The sequence below is a fragment of the Cetorhinus maximus genome, chromosome 23, assembly GCF_964194155.1.
Source record: "Cetorhinus maximus chromosome 23, sCetMax3.hap1.1, whole genome shotgun sequence".
NCBI lineage: Eukaryota > Metazoa > Chordata > Chondrichthyes > Lamniformes > Cetorhinidae > Cetorhinus > Cetorhinus maximus.
The window spans coordinates 29,748,287-29,766,847 of record NC_135901.1 but is presented as its reverse complement, the minus strand read 5'-3'; the positions used below and the strand labels follow the sequence as shown (position 1 = coordinate 29,766,847).

Genomic DNA, 18,561 nt, shown 5'->3' with positions numbered 1-18,561 from the left:
GAATTAGATAAAAGGCAGGAGGAGGATAGTTGGATGAATAAGGGTTAAAATTAATAGTGGGAGGGGATGTCTGGGGCACAGAAGTTTAAGCATAGGAATAACCGATCCGGAGATGATGAATAGGCTGGGTCACTTCTCTCTTGGAAAGACAAGGTTGAGGGATAATGGAGGTTTTTAAAATTCAGAAAGGTTTTGATAGACACTGAGAATGTTTCCACTTGTAGGGGGAAGAGCAAAACTAGAGGCCATCAACATAAGATAGTGACTGATAAATCTAATCGGAAATTGAGGAGAAACTTCTTTACCAGAGAGTGGTGAGAATGTGGAACTCGCTACCACAGGGAGTGGTGGAGGTGAATAACATAGATACATTTAAAGGGAAGCTGGATAAACACATGGGAGAGAAATGAACAGAAGGATTCACTGATAGAGTGAGATGAGAAAGGATGGGAGGATTCTCAAGTGAAACTGGCATGGATTGGGTGGGCTGAATGACCTTATTCTGTGCTGTATATTCAACGTAATTGAGCCTGGAACTACATTTAACTCTGACATTGTCCATTCTGGGTTAAAGGGAAACAGTTTCAATCACAGAAGAATATTTCAGCTCATTGCTTCCAGCTATTGTCCAATCACTGCCCCTTGTCATTCAGGTGTCCGAGTAAGGAGCCAAGGCATTCAATTCAACTACAAACATCTCATGTGATTGGTTCCAATATAACTTTGAAGAGCAAACGGACTGAAATTATTTAAATTTATTGGGTCCCAGTGCTTTCCCAAAACAATGATTATTTATCAGCCAGTCTTCTCACATTGAAGAGTCTGTTTCATCCAGGACAAAGCAGCCCACTTGATTGGCACCCCACCGACCACCTTAAATATGCTCTCCCTCCGCCATTGATATACTGCGGTTGCAGTGTGTACTATCTACATGATACACTGCAGCAACTTGCCAGGGATCCTTCGACAACACCTTCCAAATACAACCTCTACCACCTCAAATGACATGGGCAGCAGACACATGGTTCACACTTATGCAACTCCTTCAGCTCACACAAACCCCTTTTGTTCAGTGGCTGTGTGTATATGTACACAAACGCTGTTCGCTCAGTGGCTGTGTGTATGTGTACACAAAACTCTTTCAATCAGAGTCTGTGTCTACACAGACCCCTTTCAGTCAGAGTCTGTGTCTACGCAGACTCCTCTCGGTCAGGATCTGTGTATGCAGACCCATTTCGGTCAGAGTCTGTGTGTACCCTGGCCCCTTTCAGCTCAGCATCACCTTTCTCAGCCTATCCTGCTGCATTCTGGGCATGTTTTAATTTGACCATTTCCTGGGCTTTGCCCACTCTCCTCTGATTCTGAGCTAGCTCTATATTTATAAGTGTGGCTATTTGTGCAGTAAGATCCCTAACCTAAACCTGAGAGTGGTTAATATGTTAAAAACCCTTGACCCGACCTTCTTTAAAAAAAGCTGAAATGCCTCATCTTAAAAAAGTATTTAATTGGCTGAGGGGGTGGAGGATGTTGCATGATTCAAGTTCTTCACACACAATGTACAGCACAGAACCAGGCCATTCAGTCCAGGTCATTTATACTGTACACGAGCCTCCTCCCACCTTTCTTCCTCATGTGTTTATCCAGCTTACCCTTACAGATATCTATACCATTCCCTTTAACCGCTCCTGTGGGAGCGAGTTCCATATTCTCACCACTCTCTGGGTGAAGAAGTTTATTCTCTTAACTTTCTTCCTACCCCTTTTAATTTTTGCCCAGATTCTCAGCTAGATCTGCTGATCCTGCAATGGGGCAGAGGACAGAGAAAGGATGAGGCAACTTAGACTTCACATCACTTCTTCGAACACTAGGGCTCAGTCAGTCTCATGAGTCTGAAGGTCGTGGGTTCAAGTCCCCGCTCCAGAGACTCGAGTCCCCCATAATCCAGAGCTGACACTCTTCCAGTCTTCAGCTGCCAAGTTCCTAAACTCTGGAATTCCCTCCACTTCTCTCTCCTCCTTTAAGACTCTGCTTAAAACCTACCTTTTCTTCTCTCAGTGACATCAAGGACTTGAGAAACTGTGTCTAAAACAAAGCTGATTTATTTGACATTTATCCAGGATATTAAACTCCAACCCAGTTACAGGGATTATTAACATCAGCAGAAACAGACCCCAATTGTCAGAATAAACATCCAGGTTCAGTCCTGGATGTGATGAGCAGCAGCAGTAACAGCAAAATCCAGCCCCTGCAGTCAAACATGTACTCATTTGTGTGTCAGGAAGTGGGTGAGCAAATTAATCCCCTCCCACACTTGGAACATTTAATCAGCCTCTCGCCAGTTTGAACTTGCCAGTAGGACTGAGTCAATCCATTCCCACATGCGGAGTAGGTGAACGGCCTCTCCTTGGTATGCAATCGAGCTCGATGAGAGAGTGAATCCTTTTCCTCCTTCTTGAGCTCCCTGCCCAGACAGACCTGACCCACAGCACCACGTCCTCCACCAGGGGTAGGGCAAGGTGGCAGATCCCGAATCTACCCCAGCCAGAACGGGCTATTGGCACTAATCTGATATACACCCACCTTCCAGGCAGCTGAGTCAACTGGCCCACCAAGGAGTGGGAGTTGCTCTGATTGTAATAGTTGAGGTTCCAATTTCTTTCCATCGTGCAGCTGAGCAGGACTCGCCCCCTTTCTTCCCGCCTGCCATTGGTGTGTGTTCGACGGTTTTACATGTTGATACTAAACCTGTTTGACTGCATCGTGAAGACACTTTCCTTGGTTGTCAGGTCCTGGAGTGAGACTTGAACCGGAAGCTTCTGGCTCAGAGGCAGGGACACCACCCACTGCTCCACAAGACCTCCTCCGTTACCTATTGCCCTCCCCAAAATGTCACCCAGGAGTCTACATCTTTACAGAAGGACAGTTATATTCTACTCAAAATGTTAACTCCGTTTCTCTCTCCAAACATGATTCCAGACCTGTTGAGTGTCTCCAGCACTTTCTATTTTCATTTTTGTCTAACCCTTATTCATCCTACTATCCTCCTCCTGCATTTTATCTAATTCTCCTCTCCTCAAAGTGCTGACTTTTGGGTCCAGTTTCACACTCACCTATTGCCCTCCCCAATATGTCACCCAGGTGTCAAAATATTTACACCTGAACTTAACAAACTGTTTTGCTAAGGGGGCGTCACAATCAAATCCAGCGACTATCCACATGTACTTTGTGTCAGGGCGGGGTCACTGCACCCCCCACCCCCACTTTCCATCCCAGATCCAGGAGTTTGAAGACTGGGCTCCGGATGAGTAATGGCGGCCGCATCTCCCGCAATGCCACGCGCTGGGGAAAGCGCTCTATCCGCCGCGCGGGCGGGTGTACCGGGACTGCGCATGTCCAAGGGAGAGGGGAAGCTGCGCATGTGCGGGAGAGAGCCCACCCCCCCCTCCCCTCCATTCCCTCAGATAAAAACAAAAAACTGCGGATGCTGGAAATCCAAAACAGAAACAGAAATACCTGGAAAAACTCAGCAGGTCTGGCAGCATCGGCGGAGAAGAAATCAGTTGACGTTTCGAGTCTTCATGACCTCAGTTCTGTTGAAGGGTCATGAGGACTCGAAACGTCAACTGTGCTCTTCTCCGCCGATGCTGCCAGACCTGCTGAGTTTTTCTAGGTATTGCTCTCCCTCCATTCCCTTGATCTTGAGGGGTTGACCAATGGGAAGATTGGAGGACCGGAAGGACCCTTGTCCTCCAGCCAATCAGAGCGCGGGATTTGTGTGAATGAAGATTGAGCTTCACACAGATTAAAACTTCCTCCTGTGTCCAACATCTGTGAGTAAAACACTTTCTTTTCTCCCCCTTTCTATTTCTTTTCTCATTCTGGGGGGAAATTGTTGACTTGCAGGAACTGAAAGGAAAGGAAGTGAATCCAGGGAGGGTGCAGACTCTGGAAAGGTTGGCCCAGGTTTCTCTCTCTCTCTCTTAAAGACATTGACATCCTTTGCCCCCTCAGCTTGACACATTTATGGCAGCATCTCCGCCGATGCTGCCAGACTTGCTGAGTTTTTCCAGGTAATTCTGTTTTTGTTTTGGATTTCCAGCATCCGCAGTAGCTTTTAGCTTTTTGTTTTTATCTTTGTGACACATTTCTTTGTCTGGCTAAAAGGATGGTCTCTATTCTAATGTTCACAATGAAAGGGGTGGTTTCCCCAGGAGATGGCTGACATTTCAGGGGACAATTTCAGGGTGATTAACTGTCCTGTATTTTAAGGGATTGCTCCTTATTTTTCCATTTGTCCCGTATTTTAGGACAGCCTGTGGGAAACTGATCCTGGGAGTCTCCAGAGTGAGTTTGAGTGATTCTAGAGGAATTGCAAGTCAGTGAGTCGGCCAGCAGAGAGATGATGTTGTGACTGAACAAGATGAGTTGTAAATTTTGGTTGATTTTAAACCCCACCACCCCTCCCACTATTATTGTCTCAAGATCCCTTTTGACCACCCCCTCTTCTTGAAACGAAACACCCCACCAACCCACTTTCTTGGTCAATAGCATCCCAACATCCCCCCGGCCCCACCGCCCATGCTTCCAGCCCAACGGCTGAAGTGTCCCATATTTTATTTTGTAAGCATTTTGCCCCTCTGGACAATACAATAATAGAGGACATAGATATGTCTAATGTTGTGATAGGGGACTCTTTAGATCTATTATTTAGAGTTCTATAATTAAGTCCATTTATTATCCTTTCCAGTCTTGCAATATAGGACTGTAGCTGCATTATAGATTTGCAATCATAGAGTCAGTACGGCAGAGAAGGAGCCCGTTTCACAACTCGAGTCCACGCGATTCTCTGTGGAGCAATCCAGTCAGTCCCATTTCCCCTCTATATCCCCATTATTCTGTAAGTTTATTGCCTTCAAGTGTCCATCCAATTTCATTCTGATGAGGAGTCATACGGACTCACAACGTTAACTGTATTCCTCTCCGCAGATGCTGTCAGACCTGCTGAGTTTTTCCAGCTATTTTTGTTTTTCTTTCATTTTTAAATTATTGACCATCTCTGCATCCACCGTTCCCGTAGGCAGTGAGTTCCAGGTCATCACCACTTGCTCCTGAAATAAAGTTCCTCCCCACAGCCCCATGTATCTTTAATCATGTGATAGAGTTCTGTGTATTATACACATTTTTAGTGCAGTAATGTTGGGTGAGAAGAGTGAGAATGGAGGTAGAATGATGACGCTTGTGAACTCCTTTTACAGGATATTAGAAGAGGAGGATTTCCAGACAGAAATCTCAAACCAAACGTCAAGATCTGACAGAGTCACTCAAATCACCGGGACCTGAATATCATCGGCCTTTGAATCTAGAAGGAGAAACATTTGTCTGTTCTGTCTGCTTCAAAAGATTTTAAACATCAGTGTGACTGGAAAAGCACCGAGACACAGACACCCGAGTGAGAGTCTTCCAGTGCACCGACTGTGGAAAGAGCTTTAACCAGTTACACAGCCTGAAAAAACATCACACCGTTCACAGTGAGGAGAGTCACTGTACATGTCCTGTGTGGGGACGAGGCTTCAACTGACCATCGGATCTGAAGAGACACAAGGACACCCGCACCATGGAGAAACTGTGGACATGTGGGGACTGTAGGAAAGGATTCAGATCCCCCTCTGTACTGGAAGCTCATCGACGCAGTCATACTGGGGAAAGGCCATTCGTCTGCTCTGTGTGTGGGAAGGCATTCGCTCATTCATCCAACCTGCTGACACACCAGCGAGTTCACACTGGGGAGAGGCTGTTCACCTGCTCTGCGTGTGGGAATGGGTTCAGTCAGTTATCCAGCCTGTAGTCACACCAGCGAATTCACACTGGGGAGAGGCCATTTATCTGTTCTGAATGTGGGAAGGAATTCAGTAATTTATCCGACCTGCATAATCACAAGTGAGTTCACACTGGGGAGAGGCCATTCACCTGCTCTGAATGTGGGAAGAGATTTATTCATTCATCCAACCTGCTGCGACACCAGAGAGTTGACACTGGCGAGACACCATTCTCCTGTTCTGAGTGTGGGAAGGCATTCAGTCATTCATCCGACCTGCATAAACACAAGCGAGTTCACACCGGGGAGAGACCGTTCACCTGCTCCGAGTGTGGGAAGGGATTCAGTCATTCATCCAACCTGCAGATACACCAGCGAATTCACACAGGCGAGGCCGTTCACCTGTTCTGAATGTGGAAAAGGATTCAGTAATTCATCTGGTCTGCATAAACACCAGCGAGTTTACACTGGGGAGAGGCCGTTCACCTGATCTCAATATGAGAAGGGATTCAGTAATTCATCCACCCTGCTGAGACACCAGCGAGTTCACACCGGGCAGAGACTGTTCACCTGCTCTGAGTGTGGGAAGGGATTCACTTGGTCATCCCACCTGTCGAGGCACCAGCGAGTTCACAAGTGATTCCAGGGGTTGGATTCTGCTGTTATTCACATCCAGAACTGAACCATGTTCATTCTGACACTTGGCGAAGAGGGTGCGTCGGAGGGTTTCTTTCTGCTGGACTGGCCGGTCTCACGACTTTACTTCCAGTGGGCTGATGCTCTTTGAGCCTGGGAGTGCACATTTCCACTGAAATGATCCACAAAAGCTGATGAAGGACATTTATTTTATCCTGGATAGTAAATAGTGATTGTTCCTACCAGTACAGGTAGATCTAAAATAAATACAGAAAGTGTTGGAAAAAGTCAGCAGGTCTGGCAGCATCTTTGGTGAGAGAAACAGAGTGAAGATTTTGAGCCCAGTATGACTCTTCCTCAGAACTTCAGAGAGGGAGAAATGTGATGGGTTTGATGCTGTTGAGAAAGGGGGGAGGGTCCAGTGGAACAAAAGGGAAAGTCAGGGATTGGTTAGAGGGCAGGTGAGATTAAATAACAAAATGTCATGGAACAAAAGGCAAAGGGAGAGGTAATGGTTGTAGTAAAGAAACAAAGTATTGGCCCAGAGTAAGTGTTAATGGCAGAATAAAGGACAGCTCTGTCTGAAAGCAAAAACATGAAAACAAGATGCAGACTGGCACTTGGCAAAATAAGATCAAAACAGAGGACAGAGTTGATGGTCTGAAGTTGTTGAACTCAATGTTGAGTCCAGAAGTCTGTAAAGTGCCTCATCGGAGGATAAGATGCTGTTCGTCCAGCTTATGTTAGGTTTCTCGGAAACATTGCAGCAGGCCGAGGTCAGAAATGTGAGCATGAGAGTAAGGTGATGAATTATAATTGTGAGCAACTGGAAGGTCAGGGTCATGCTTGTGGACTGAGCGGAGGTGTTCCACAAAGAGGGCAGCGAACAGATGAATTAAAGAGAAACTATTTGGGTTCAGAGCATTGTGCACATCCTTTCACTCTGGTTGTCTTTAATCCTCAAGTATTTTTCTATTTTCTTTTAACCATGTTCAGTTTCATTAATAAACTTTTATCAGTTAAAATGTTTTGAGTTTTCTGGAGTTTTCATGGTTAGATTTCTGCACTTTAGGGAAAGTGAGTGAAAGGGGTTGGCAGGCTCTTCAACAGAAAGTGAGTCAATAGTATATTTCAAAAGAGTAGATACTTGAAGGGGAAGAATTTGCAGGGCTGTGGGGAAAGAGCAGAGCAGTTGGATGAATCAGCGAGTCCTTTCAAAGAGTTAGCAGGGGCACGATGGGCAAATGGACTCCTGCAGCCTGTGAATCTGAGCCTCCTGCTTTTGTGCAGGTTAAAAGGGACAGATTTCATTTCAGACTCTTCCCTGTATCTGTATTTATAGAGACGGGTTTCTGTTCAGCTCTGTGTGACCAATATAACAATGTCTCCAATCCTCTGAAAATTTAAACATTGAACAAATCCTTGCATGGCCGATTATAGTCAACAGCCTTCCTGTAGTTCTCTCTGGGTGCAGCAATGGTCCCATTGTTCTGCTCCATGGAACAATGTACGAAAATGATTAAATCCAATAAAATTAACCCAGTAACAACAATGATCAATGGTCTAATGACAACAAGCCTCATTCGAGATGTGGTAATGCTGATTTAAGGATTAAAAGTGGGTTTCGATAACCATCTTGGGTTTGAGAGTTGGACTCCAGTGGTGGAGGTACTGAGTGACCCCTGGGACAGGATTGTGGGAAATCCTTGTTGGTTCAGGAACCTGAGGAAGATTCACACTTCTACCTGGGGTGATCGCCCAATTGAGGTGGGGAAAGTCGTTTGCGTATTTCAGAAGTATGCCTTTTTCTTTAAATGATCATTGATATAATTTGTTATTTCAGAGTCTGGTCTTGCCTGGTTAAGTCTCCTTCAAATTAATGCATTTCAGAGGGTCAATTTCAAATTTAGGGGTTCAATTTGGAACTCAGTGATTTGGCACCTGCAATCAATTTTATGTACCTTTAACACTGATAGAGAGCCTTGAGAAGGTGCAGGAAAGATTCACAGGGATGATACCAGAACTGAGAGTGTTTAAGTTACAGGATAGATTGAACAGACTGGGAATATTTTCTCTAGAAAAGAGAGGCTGAGGGCTGACCTGATAGAGGACTTTAAGATTATGACAGGGGGCGTTAGGGTTGATGTCATCAAGTCATCGCTGTCAGTACACAATAGAAATTCGGAACTGAGAATTCTAGTTCTCATGAAATATATTTCTCCCTCTCAAACTATAAATCTCTGTCACCCTCACACTTCCTCCTCTCTATTGATTGTAACCCTAATTCATTCGAATATCTTCCTCCTGCTTTTTCCCCAATTCTCCTCCCCTGATTCTCAGGCTCAGTTTCACACTCACCTATTGCCCTCCCCAATATTTCACCCAGGTGTCTGAATCTTTCCACCTGAAATTAACAAACTGTCCAACAGGAGATTCACTTTGAATTGGTGCACTGTGCTGGGCTATGCTGTGAGAATGAGACAGTTGATCAGATTGTTCATGATAGGGGTCTTGGAATTGGGGGCAGTGGGGGAGTTCAAGTGGCAGCCCTAAATAAAACAACCATGTGCATTTATGCCGCTCCTTTAACATACTATGACATCATGTGGTATTTCACAGGATCATGCTGAAACAAAATTTGACAAACGTTTGATGAAGTTGTACAAGATCATGATTACGTGATAGAAATCACATTCCATCTCAAACTATAAACTTCTGCCCCTCACACACTCCCTCCTCTCTGTTGATCCTACTATCACCTACTATCCTCCTGCTTTATCCCCATTTCACCTCCCCTGAAGGTGCTGACTCTCTGCTTCAGTTCCACACTCACCTATTGCCCTCCCCGATGTGTCTAAATCTTTACACCTGAAGTTAACAAACTCTTTTGCTAAGGGGATGTCACAATCAAATCCAGTGGCTACCCACATGTACTTTGTGTCAGGGCGGGGCCACTGGGCCGCCCCACCCCCACTTTCCATCCCAGTCCCAGGAGTTTGGAGACTGGGCTCCGGATGAGTAATGACGGTCGTAGCTCCCACAATCCCCCGCGCTGGGGACCCGCTCTATCCGCCGCGCGGGTGGGCTGCCCGGGACTGCGCATGTCCAAGGGAGTGCGGAAGTGGGGAAGCTGCGCATGTGCTGGGGAGACGATGGACTGCGCATGTGAGCCTGCGGGTTTTTGGCATGAATGTGCATGTGCGGGGGTGAGGTTGGGATCGCCACAAAGCCCGCGCTCTGATTGACCGGGGGACCATTGTCTGTTCCATCTTCCAGCCTTTCCCATTGGACAACAGCTCAGCGCGGCTGGCGGGCAAAGTCTCTCCCACGTGGGGTTCCGCCCCTCATTGTTTTCAGATGGGGAATTGACCGTCTGTAGCACCGGAAGGACTCTCGTCCTCTAGCCAATCAGAACACGGGCTTTGTGTGAATGAAGATTGAGCTTCACACAGATTAAAACTTCCTCCTGTGTCCAACATCTGTGAGTAAAACACTTTCTTTTCTCCCCCTTTCCATTTCTTTTCTCATTCTGGGGGGAAATTGTTGACTTGCAGGAACTGAAAGGAAAGGAAGTGAATCCAGGGAGGGTGCAGACTCTGGAAAGGTTGGCCCAGGTCTCTCTCTCTCTCTCTTCTTAAAGACATTGACATTCTTTGCTCCCTCAGCTTGACGCATTTATTTGTCTCTAAAAGGATGGATTCTTTCCTAATGTTCACAATTAAAAGGGTGTTTTCCCCAGGATATGGCTGATATTGAAGGGGACAGTAAATTAACATAGGACAGAGATATGTCTACTGTTGTTATATGGTATCGATAAGATATGTTATTTATGGCCATTTAAACTTCATGTATTCTTATTTCTAGTCCTGTAATATATTACTGTAGCTACCTTATATATTCCCTGTCAGAGCGTCATTAGAGCACAGAAGGAGTCCATTTGACAACTTGAGTCCATGCCGACTCTGTGGAGAGCAATCCAGTCCGTCCCACTCCCCCTCTCCTCCCCCTGCCGTTCGCCTGTAAGTTTATTTCCTTCAAGTGCCCATCCAATTTTATTTTGAAATCATTGATTGTCTCCATTTCCAGCACCATAATAGGCAGTGAGTTCCAAATCATGAACAATCACTGTCCAAATAAAGTTCACCCTCACATCCCCAAGGTATCTCTCATCAAGTTATACAGACCGGTATACTACACACATTTTGAGTCCATTAAATGTATCTGTAGAAACAGTGAGCATGTGTCTCTCGATCAACAGAATGAGAATTGAGGGAGAGTGTGTGGGATGGAGATTTACAGCTTTTGGGGAATGAGAGAGGAAAGAATGTTCCATACATACGAGAATTGTCTGTTCTGAATTTCTATCCTGTGCTGACAGTGATGACCCTTGTAAACTCCTTTTGCAGGACATTAGAAAGGGATGGTGTGCAGACAAAAATCCCAAGCTAAGACATGTTAACCCATGTTAAGATCTGACAAAGTCAGTTGATTCCTGGGAACTGAATTTCATCGATTTTAAACATCAGTGTGATTGGAAAAGGCCCGAGGCACAGACACCCGAGCAAGAGGGTTCCAATGCACTGACTGTGGAAAGAGCTTTCATCAGTTACACAGCCTGAAAAAACATCACACCATTCACTGTGGGGAGAGAGTGGACATGCGTTCAGTGTTTGGATGAGGCTTCAACTGATCGTCGAACCTGGAGAGACACAAGGTCACGCGCACCATGGAGAAACTGTGGAAATGTGGGGACTGTGGGAAGGGATTCAAATCTCCATCTGCGCTGGAGATTCATCGACCCATTCACACTGGGGAGAGGCCGTTCGTCTGTTTTGAGTGTGGGAAGGGATTTACTCAGTTATCCAGCCTGCAGACACACCAGCAGGTTCACACTGGGGAGAGGCTATTCACCTGCTCTGTGTGTGGGAAGGGATTCAGTGATGCATCCAATCTGCGGACATACCAACGAGTTCACACCGGGGAGTGGCCATTCACCTGCCCTGAGTGTGGAAAGGGATTCACTTGCTTATCAAACCTCCAGATACACCAACGTATTCACACTGAGGAGAGGCCCTTCACCTGCTCTGAGTGTGGGAAGAGATTCACTTGCTCATCCAACCTGAAGACACACCAGCGAGTTCACACCAAGGAGAGACCATTCACCTGCTCCGTCTGTGGGAAGGGATTCAGTGATTCATCCAACCTGAAGACCCACCGGCAGATTCACACCGGGGAGAGGCCGTTCACCTGCTCTGACTGCGGGAAGGGATTCTCTTGTTTATCCAACCTGCGGACACACCAGCGACTTCACACTGTGGAGAGGCCGTTCACCTGCTCTGAGTGTGAGAAAGAATTCAGTCAGTTATCCCACCTGAAGATACACCAGCGAGTTCACACTGGGGAGAGGCCATTCGCCTGCTCCAGGCGTGGAAAGCTGTTCAAACACTCATCGAATCTTCTGCAAGACCAGCGAGATCAGAATGGGGAGAGGCCATTCACCTGCTCTGAGTTTGGGGAGGTATTCACTCATTCACCCCACTTGCTGAGACACCATTGAGGACACAGGTGATTATAGTGGTTGGATTCTGCTGTTATTGCTGCAGTTCATCAGGTCCAGGACTGAACCATGTTCATTCTGACAGTTGGTGAAGTGGGAGGGTCGGAGGGTTTCTTTCTGCTGGACTGGCTGGTCTCATCACTTTGCTTCCAGTGGGCTGATGCTCTTTGAACTTTATTGTAAATATATTGGTTCATATTTCATATGGATCATAATATCAAAGGGTGTTTTAAAGGCAAAAGGTATTTTGTTTGCATTTCTGTTTGGAACTTCCCAAAGCGTGCCACTTTGCCATGGAGATGGGCTGTACAGCTTCGAAGGTTTTTAAATTTATCTGGTTGTTTCTCACAGAAGACAGTTACAGATTTAATCTTCCGTAGGCCACTGCTCACTTCAGTTCGTGTAAGGAGAAAAGAAGTTGGACAACTTGCCCAGCTTTAAGCGAGAGGAAGAAATTCCCAGTGGTCCCCATGGTGTGAGGAATGAGGTTTTTTTTAAAAAAAATATTCTTGGGGAATATTGTGTTATTTTGTGAAGAAGACTGTGTGTGTGTGTGTCTGTCTGTCAATGATTTAATTCAGCTGGGCAAATATTAATAGAAGACAGGTTCTCTGGAGGGTTTAAAACATAAAATGATAAAGGCGTTAGGTTTAAGAACATAAGATATAGGAGCAGGAGTAGGTCATTCACCCCCTCATGCCTGCCCCACCATTTGATAAGATCATGGCTGATCTGATCTGCCCCAGGCCTCAACTCCTCTTTCATGCCAGCTCCTCATAGCCCTCAGCTCCTCGATATTTCAAAAGTCTATCTGCCTCCTCTTTAGATACTTTCAGTGATCTAGCCTCCACAACTCTCTGGGGTAAAGAATTCCAGACATTCACTACCCTCTGAGAGAAGAAATTCCTTCGCATCTCAGTTTTAAGTGATTGTCCCCTTATTCTGTAACTACGTCCCCTAGTTTGAGATTTCCCCACTAGTGGAACCATCTTCTCAACATCTACCCTGTCAAGCTCCCTCAGAATCTTGTACGTTTCAATAAGATCACCCCTCAATCTTCTAAACCCTAACAAATAAAGGCCTATCCTATTTAGCTGTTCTTGATAAGTCAACCCATTCATCCCAGGAATCAGCCTAGTGAATCTCTTTTGAACTGCCTCCAATGCCAGTATATCCTTTCTTAAATACGGGGACCAAAACTGTACGCTGTACTCCAGGTGCGGCCTCACCTACACCCTGTACAGTTGTAACAAGACTTCCCTATTTTTAAGCTCCAACCCCCAGCAATACAGGCCAAAATTCCGTTTGCCTCCTTAATTACTTGCTGCGTCTGCATCCTAACTTTTGAAGCTTCATGCACAAGAACACCCAGATCCCTCTGTGCTGCACTTTTTTGGAGTCTCTCTCCATTTAAATAATAGCCTGCCTTTTGATTCTTCCCACCAAAGTGCAGGACCTCACACTTTCCTACATTAAACTCCATCTGCCAAGTTTTAGCCCCGAGCTGTTCGTAGTCCCTCAGCAGAACCTCTTTCCTGTTCCAACCTATGTCATTGGTACCTATGTGAACCACGACAATTGGATCCTTCCCCTCTCACTCCAAGCTCCTCTCCAGCTTAGAAGAGATGTCCTTAACCTTGGCACCAGGTAGGCGACACAGCCTTTGGGATTCTCTGTCTTTGCTGCAGAGAACAGTATCTATTACCCTCACTATGCCTATTACATTTCTCTTTTCTCCCCCCACTTGAATGGCGCTCTGTACCATGGTGCTGTGGTCAGTTCGCCCATCCTTCCTGCAGTCTGTGCCCTGATCCATACCAGGAGCAAGAACCTTGTACCTACTGGACAAGGGCACTGGCTGAGGCTCCTCCAAAGCTAAATTTTGGATCCCCACACCTGCCTCACTCACAGTCACACCCTCCTGTCCCTGACCAGGGTCCAAATGTGATGTAATTAATCTAAGGGACGTAACTGTCTCTGGAACACAGTGTCCAGGTAACTCTCCCCCTCCCTGATGTGTCACAGTGTCCACAGCTCGGACTCCAGTTCATCAGCTCTGAGCCGAAGTTCCTCGAGCAGCCAACACTTGCTGCAGATGTGGTCACCGTGGATCGCACCAGTGTCCACCAGCACCCACACACTACAGCTGCAACACATCGCCTGCCCAGCCATCTCTATTCTATTTAATTAATTAATTTGGATGTTAAATTTTAAAAGTGAATTTCTTAACTGTACTCTTCAGCTGTAATAACGTCTTCTGATTTAAACAACTTGGCCAATCAAAAGAGACACAAAGGAGATACTGATCAATCACCTACCTGCTTTCCTTTTGACGTCGCACTTCAGCTCAGACAGGTAGAAACATGTCCCCCTCTCGTACTCTCCTCGAGTTGATGCTGACTGCCTGTCCCAGGGTCCTCCTCTCACACTCTCCTGTAGGTGCTGCTGACTGTCTGTCCCAGGGTCCTCCTCTCGTACTCTTCTCTAGGTGCTGCTAACTGCCTGTCCCTGGGTCCTCCTCTTGCACTCTCCTCTAGGTGCTGCTAACTGTCTGACCCAGGATCCTCCTCTCGTACTCTTCTCTAGGTGCTGCTGACGGCCTGTCCCAGGGTCCTCCTCTCGCACTCTCCTCTAGGTGCTGCTGACTGCCTGTCCCAGGGTCCTCCTCTTGCACTCTCCTCTCGGTGCTGCTGACTATTTTTTGGAAAAACATACTTTATTCATAAAATATCTGAATGAACATTGCAAAAGATTTCAAAATTGCCATCACAAAAAGTGCAATCATATTCCAGTTTTCCACATAGATCATGAGGTGTTTCAATACAATCAATGAACATTTCGGACATTTCAATATAGTCATTACAGACAGTCAGACAGTGCAGTGGGATTCAAGTTATCGACATAGATCATGTTGCATTCTAAGGTGTTAAGTACAATTGTGATACATGTAGTATTCACTGCATACATTCAATGTGAGTCATTCAGCCCGAGGGGTCTATACAATTCCCAGCCCTTTGGTGCACTATGGCTGAAAGGTCTTCGACTGTGACCTTTCCCCATTGTGCCTTTGCGGCGGCTGCCCCAAGCTTTAGTGCATCCCTCAGCATGTAGTCCTGGACCTTGGAATGTGCCAATCTGCAACACTCGGTCAGGGACAACTCATTGCACCGGAAGACCAACAAGTTTCGGGCAGACCAAAGAGCACCTTTAACCGAGTTGATGATCCTCCAGCTGCAGTTGATGTTTGTCTCGGTGTGTGTCCCTGGGAACAGCCCGTAGAGCACAGAGTCCTGTGTCACAGCACTGCTCGGGATGAACCTCGACAAAAACCATTGCATCTCTCTCCAGACCTTCTTTGCAAAGGTGCTGCTGTCTGCCTATCTCGGGGTCCTGCTATTATTTGAATACTGTTGTATCGAGGAAATCGATCTTTTCTTTATTGGTTGTGACTTGGATCTTTATAGATGGATGATGATTATTAAGAATGTGGACAAAATCCTCAAATTCTGACTGCCTATGGTACCAAACTCCCCTTATATCATCTAAAGATCTATGATAGTGTAATGGTTTCCTGGGACCTTTTTTTTAAAAACAGTTTCCACCCATTCCGCCATATATATATTAGCGTACGATGGTGCAAATATTTTTTACCCATCGCCATCCCTTTAACTTGAAGATAATATTCTTTGTTAAATTCAGAATCACTCTTGGTTAGTCCTAGATGTAATAATCAGATTATAATTTTGTCTGGTCTATCCTGTTGTGGATATTTCTCGAAGGCATTTTAAATAGCCAGAATTCCTCTATCAGTTTCTATATTTGTGTGTAAACTGTCTATATCCATTGTGAATAGTATGCTATCTGGGGTTACAGTAACTGAATTCACTATTTCTACAAAATGACATGTATCTTGGACGTTTGTGGACTAAGGAGTCTAAATATGAGTCGATGTATTCTGCTATTTTTGTGTGATTCACAACCACAATCCAAAATAATTGGTCTACCTGGAGGTATGTGTCCTGCTATTGTCCATGTATCTGGATGTTCATGTATTTTGGGGAGTCTGTAACTTTTTCATAGGTGTCGGTGCTGTCCCCTTAGATACTCCATTTGTTTCTGATTCATGTATTTGGAATTTTTAAGTCTTATCAGTACGTTTGTAACCTGTTTTTGTGTTTCTTGATATGTGGGTTTAGTCTATTCGGTATAGTAATTTGTACTGTTCAAATGTCTAAAAGCTTCAAAAAGGTATTGTTGTCGATCCACGATAACAATATTGCTGCCTTTGTCCGCTGGTTTTAGAACAATATCTGTGTGGGATGTTAATTACCCAAGTGCTTGTTTTTCTCTTCTCGTGAGGTTTTATATATCCGTTCAATGGGGAATCGTCTTGGTTTCTGATTGGGTTGTTTTGATGAAATGAAATATTTTTGGGTTTATTTTACTTTTCGGTGGAATCCAATCTGATTTGGGTGTAAATTGTTGCCTATCTGAGATTGAGACACCGAAAAAGTCTCGAAGTTTAATTTTTCTGTAAAATGTGTCTAAGTCTGTTTGAATTTGTATATGATGCTGTTTCACTTCCGGGACCAAAGTTAAGCCTGTGTTTTGGACTTTTTCCTGTATTAGTGTGGGTTTAAATGTTTTAGAAATGTTCATCATTGTTTCCTTTAGATTTAGAGGCTCCTTTTCTAGCGTTTGATTCCCTTTTAGTTCAAACACTTTATCCAGCTGTTGATAATAGAATTAGTTGTGTTTTGAGTCCAATGGATGTTGTCAGATTCTACTCCAAAGGATATATTTGGTTTTGCTGGGATATATGTTTGTTCTTTAATATATTGGTTTAGTTCCATAATTGTGTCCTTTGGCGATTGTGGGAGATTTTTACTATAGTTTAGTTCAGGGATCCCGGTCTGAGCATTTGGAAATTTATTTTTCACCCTCTTTAATAGTATTTGAAGTAGTTAAATTGCAGTGAGAGGTGTTTGGGTTTGGTTATTTATTCCAACTGAAATTATTATTTATTTTATGTTTGGGCAGCAGTGTAGTTTATCTAAGATCGCCGTCACATGTATACATTTGGCTGCTGGGGGTCAATCAGTTTGAGTTATTGTACAGGGGCAATTTTGAATCCTGGAGAGGTTGGAATCCTCTATTATTAGTATCAGTTTCCCTGGGATTATTGTCCAGATTCTATTTTTTTGGTTTGTATTTGGGGTGTTTTCTGACTGTGATTATTGTTTTACTTTGTTGGCTAGGTCTCCATTTCGATGTTGTGGTCAGTGAGTTAGATGATTCATATATCTGGGAAGGTATTTGTATTTCACCGGTCTCACAGGCCCTCACTTCCCTATTTCATTGGGGTCTTTAATGGTTTCACTCGATTCAAACTTGTCTGTTCAGGTGTTGAAAATTTGTGGGTGGGGGAATCTCTAAGTTCTGTGGGGTCTGTTCAGGTGCTCGGCTCAGGACCAGCAAGTATTGTTCGATATGTTATGTTCGCCGGTCCCATCGGCGCTGTCAAGATGCTCGTTTCAATATCACTGGGAACCCCTCCCTGTAGCTGGAGTGGACCCAACTCCAGAAAAGGGTACTCCACAGTTTGCATCCGAGTCACCGATGGTTCTCTATGGTCTGTTATTCTCTGTAAATGTGGCTGACTCCAGTCTCCACTCCCAGAGGCCTGTGTATCGGGTTCATTTTTATTGGTTACTGCTCTGATCGGTGTTTTGGGCTGCACTCCCTTAGGGTACATGTTGGGGTCTGTAAGTGACCTCGGGCCGATGGGAATTGGATTTTACTTTGTCTCAGTTGGGTTGATGGCCTCGAATGGTTTCCCATTATTTCATGGTAGGTTGGGGGTTCCCTTGGAAATTTGATATGAAATGGATTGGTTGGGCTTTTTGTGGCTCTGGTATGAGGAGATTTTGTTGGAGGTTTAATATTTTCGGGTTTGGATGCTTCCATTACGTGTTTTGTGGTTTGATGTTTAATTTTATCGAATTCCTGTTCTTGTAATGGAAGTTGTTTTGTAATTAAGTCGTCAGAATACATTTTTTTCACAGAACCATTCATTAGATTGACGAAGGCAATTGTGGAAGGACTGTTTGTGATGTCAATTCTGGCTCTGATTTGTTTTCTGAGTCCGGACATATCTTCCTTTCTTGGAACAGAGAAAGTCTCGGTGTCACGAGGACTGCCCTGGAGAATCATTGTCTGAGGTGGATTTGTTGGATTATTTTGAATCCTTTTTGATGAAGCCTTACCCATTGAGTGCTGAGACCTTGGCAACTCAGGCTCTGGGGTTCCAGGCCCGTCTTCCAGCTGTTCACTGGTGGTGTGGTTGGAAGTGTGCTTTGGCCATTCGTGCTCTGGGACAGCGCCCCACCCTGACCCATCACAACAGGACACCTCACTTTCCCAAAGCAGGCGCAAGATATGTTTTTTTTACTTTGATTAAATGTTCTAAACCTAAATTTTTCTTTCAGGTTCTTTTTATCCCAGTTCGATGCCTTTGAAACAGCCTCCTCCAATCTATTAGTTTGAATGGTTT

At 45.0% G+C, this 18,561-nt stretch overlaps 2 protein-coding genes across 2 annotated transcripts in view; one reads left to right on the top strand and one right to left on the bottom strand.

Annotated features, from left to right (window-relative positions):
• The window catches only part of LOC144697953 (uncharacterized), a 113,597-nt gene that overhangs the window by 37,999 nt on the left and 57,037 nt on the right, over positions 1-18,561 (bottom strand). The window lies entirely within an intron of this gene.
• The window catches only part of LOC144696973 (uncharacterized), a 280,733-nt gene continuing 272,010 nt past the window's right edge, over positions 9,839-18,561 (top strand). Inside the window, exon 1 of the mRNA XM_078568704.1 lies at positions 9,839-9,936. The gene's annotated coding sequence lies outside the window, so the exon portion shown is untranslated. The remainder of the gene's footprint in view (positions 9,937-18,561) is intronic.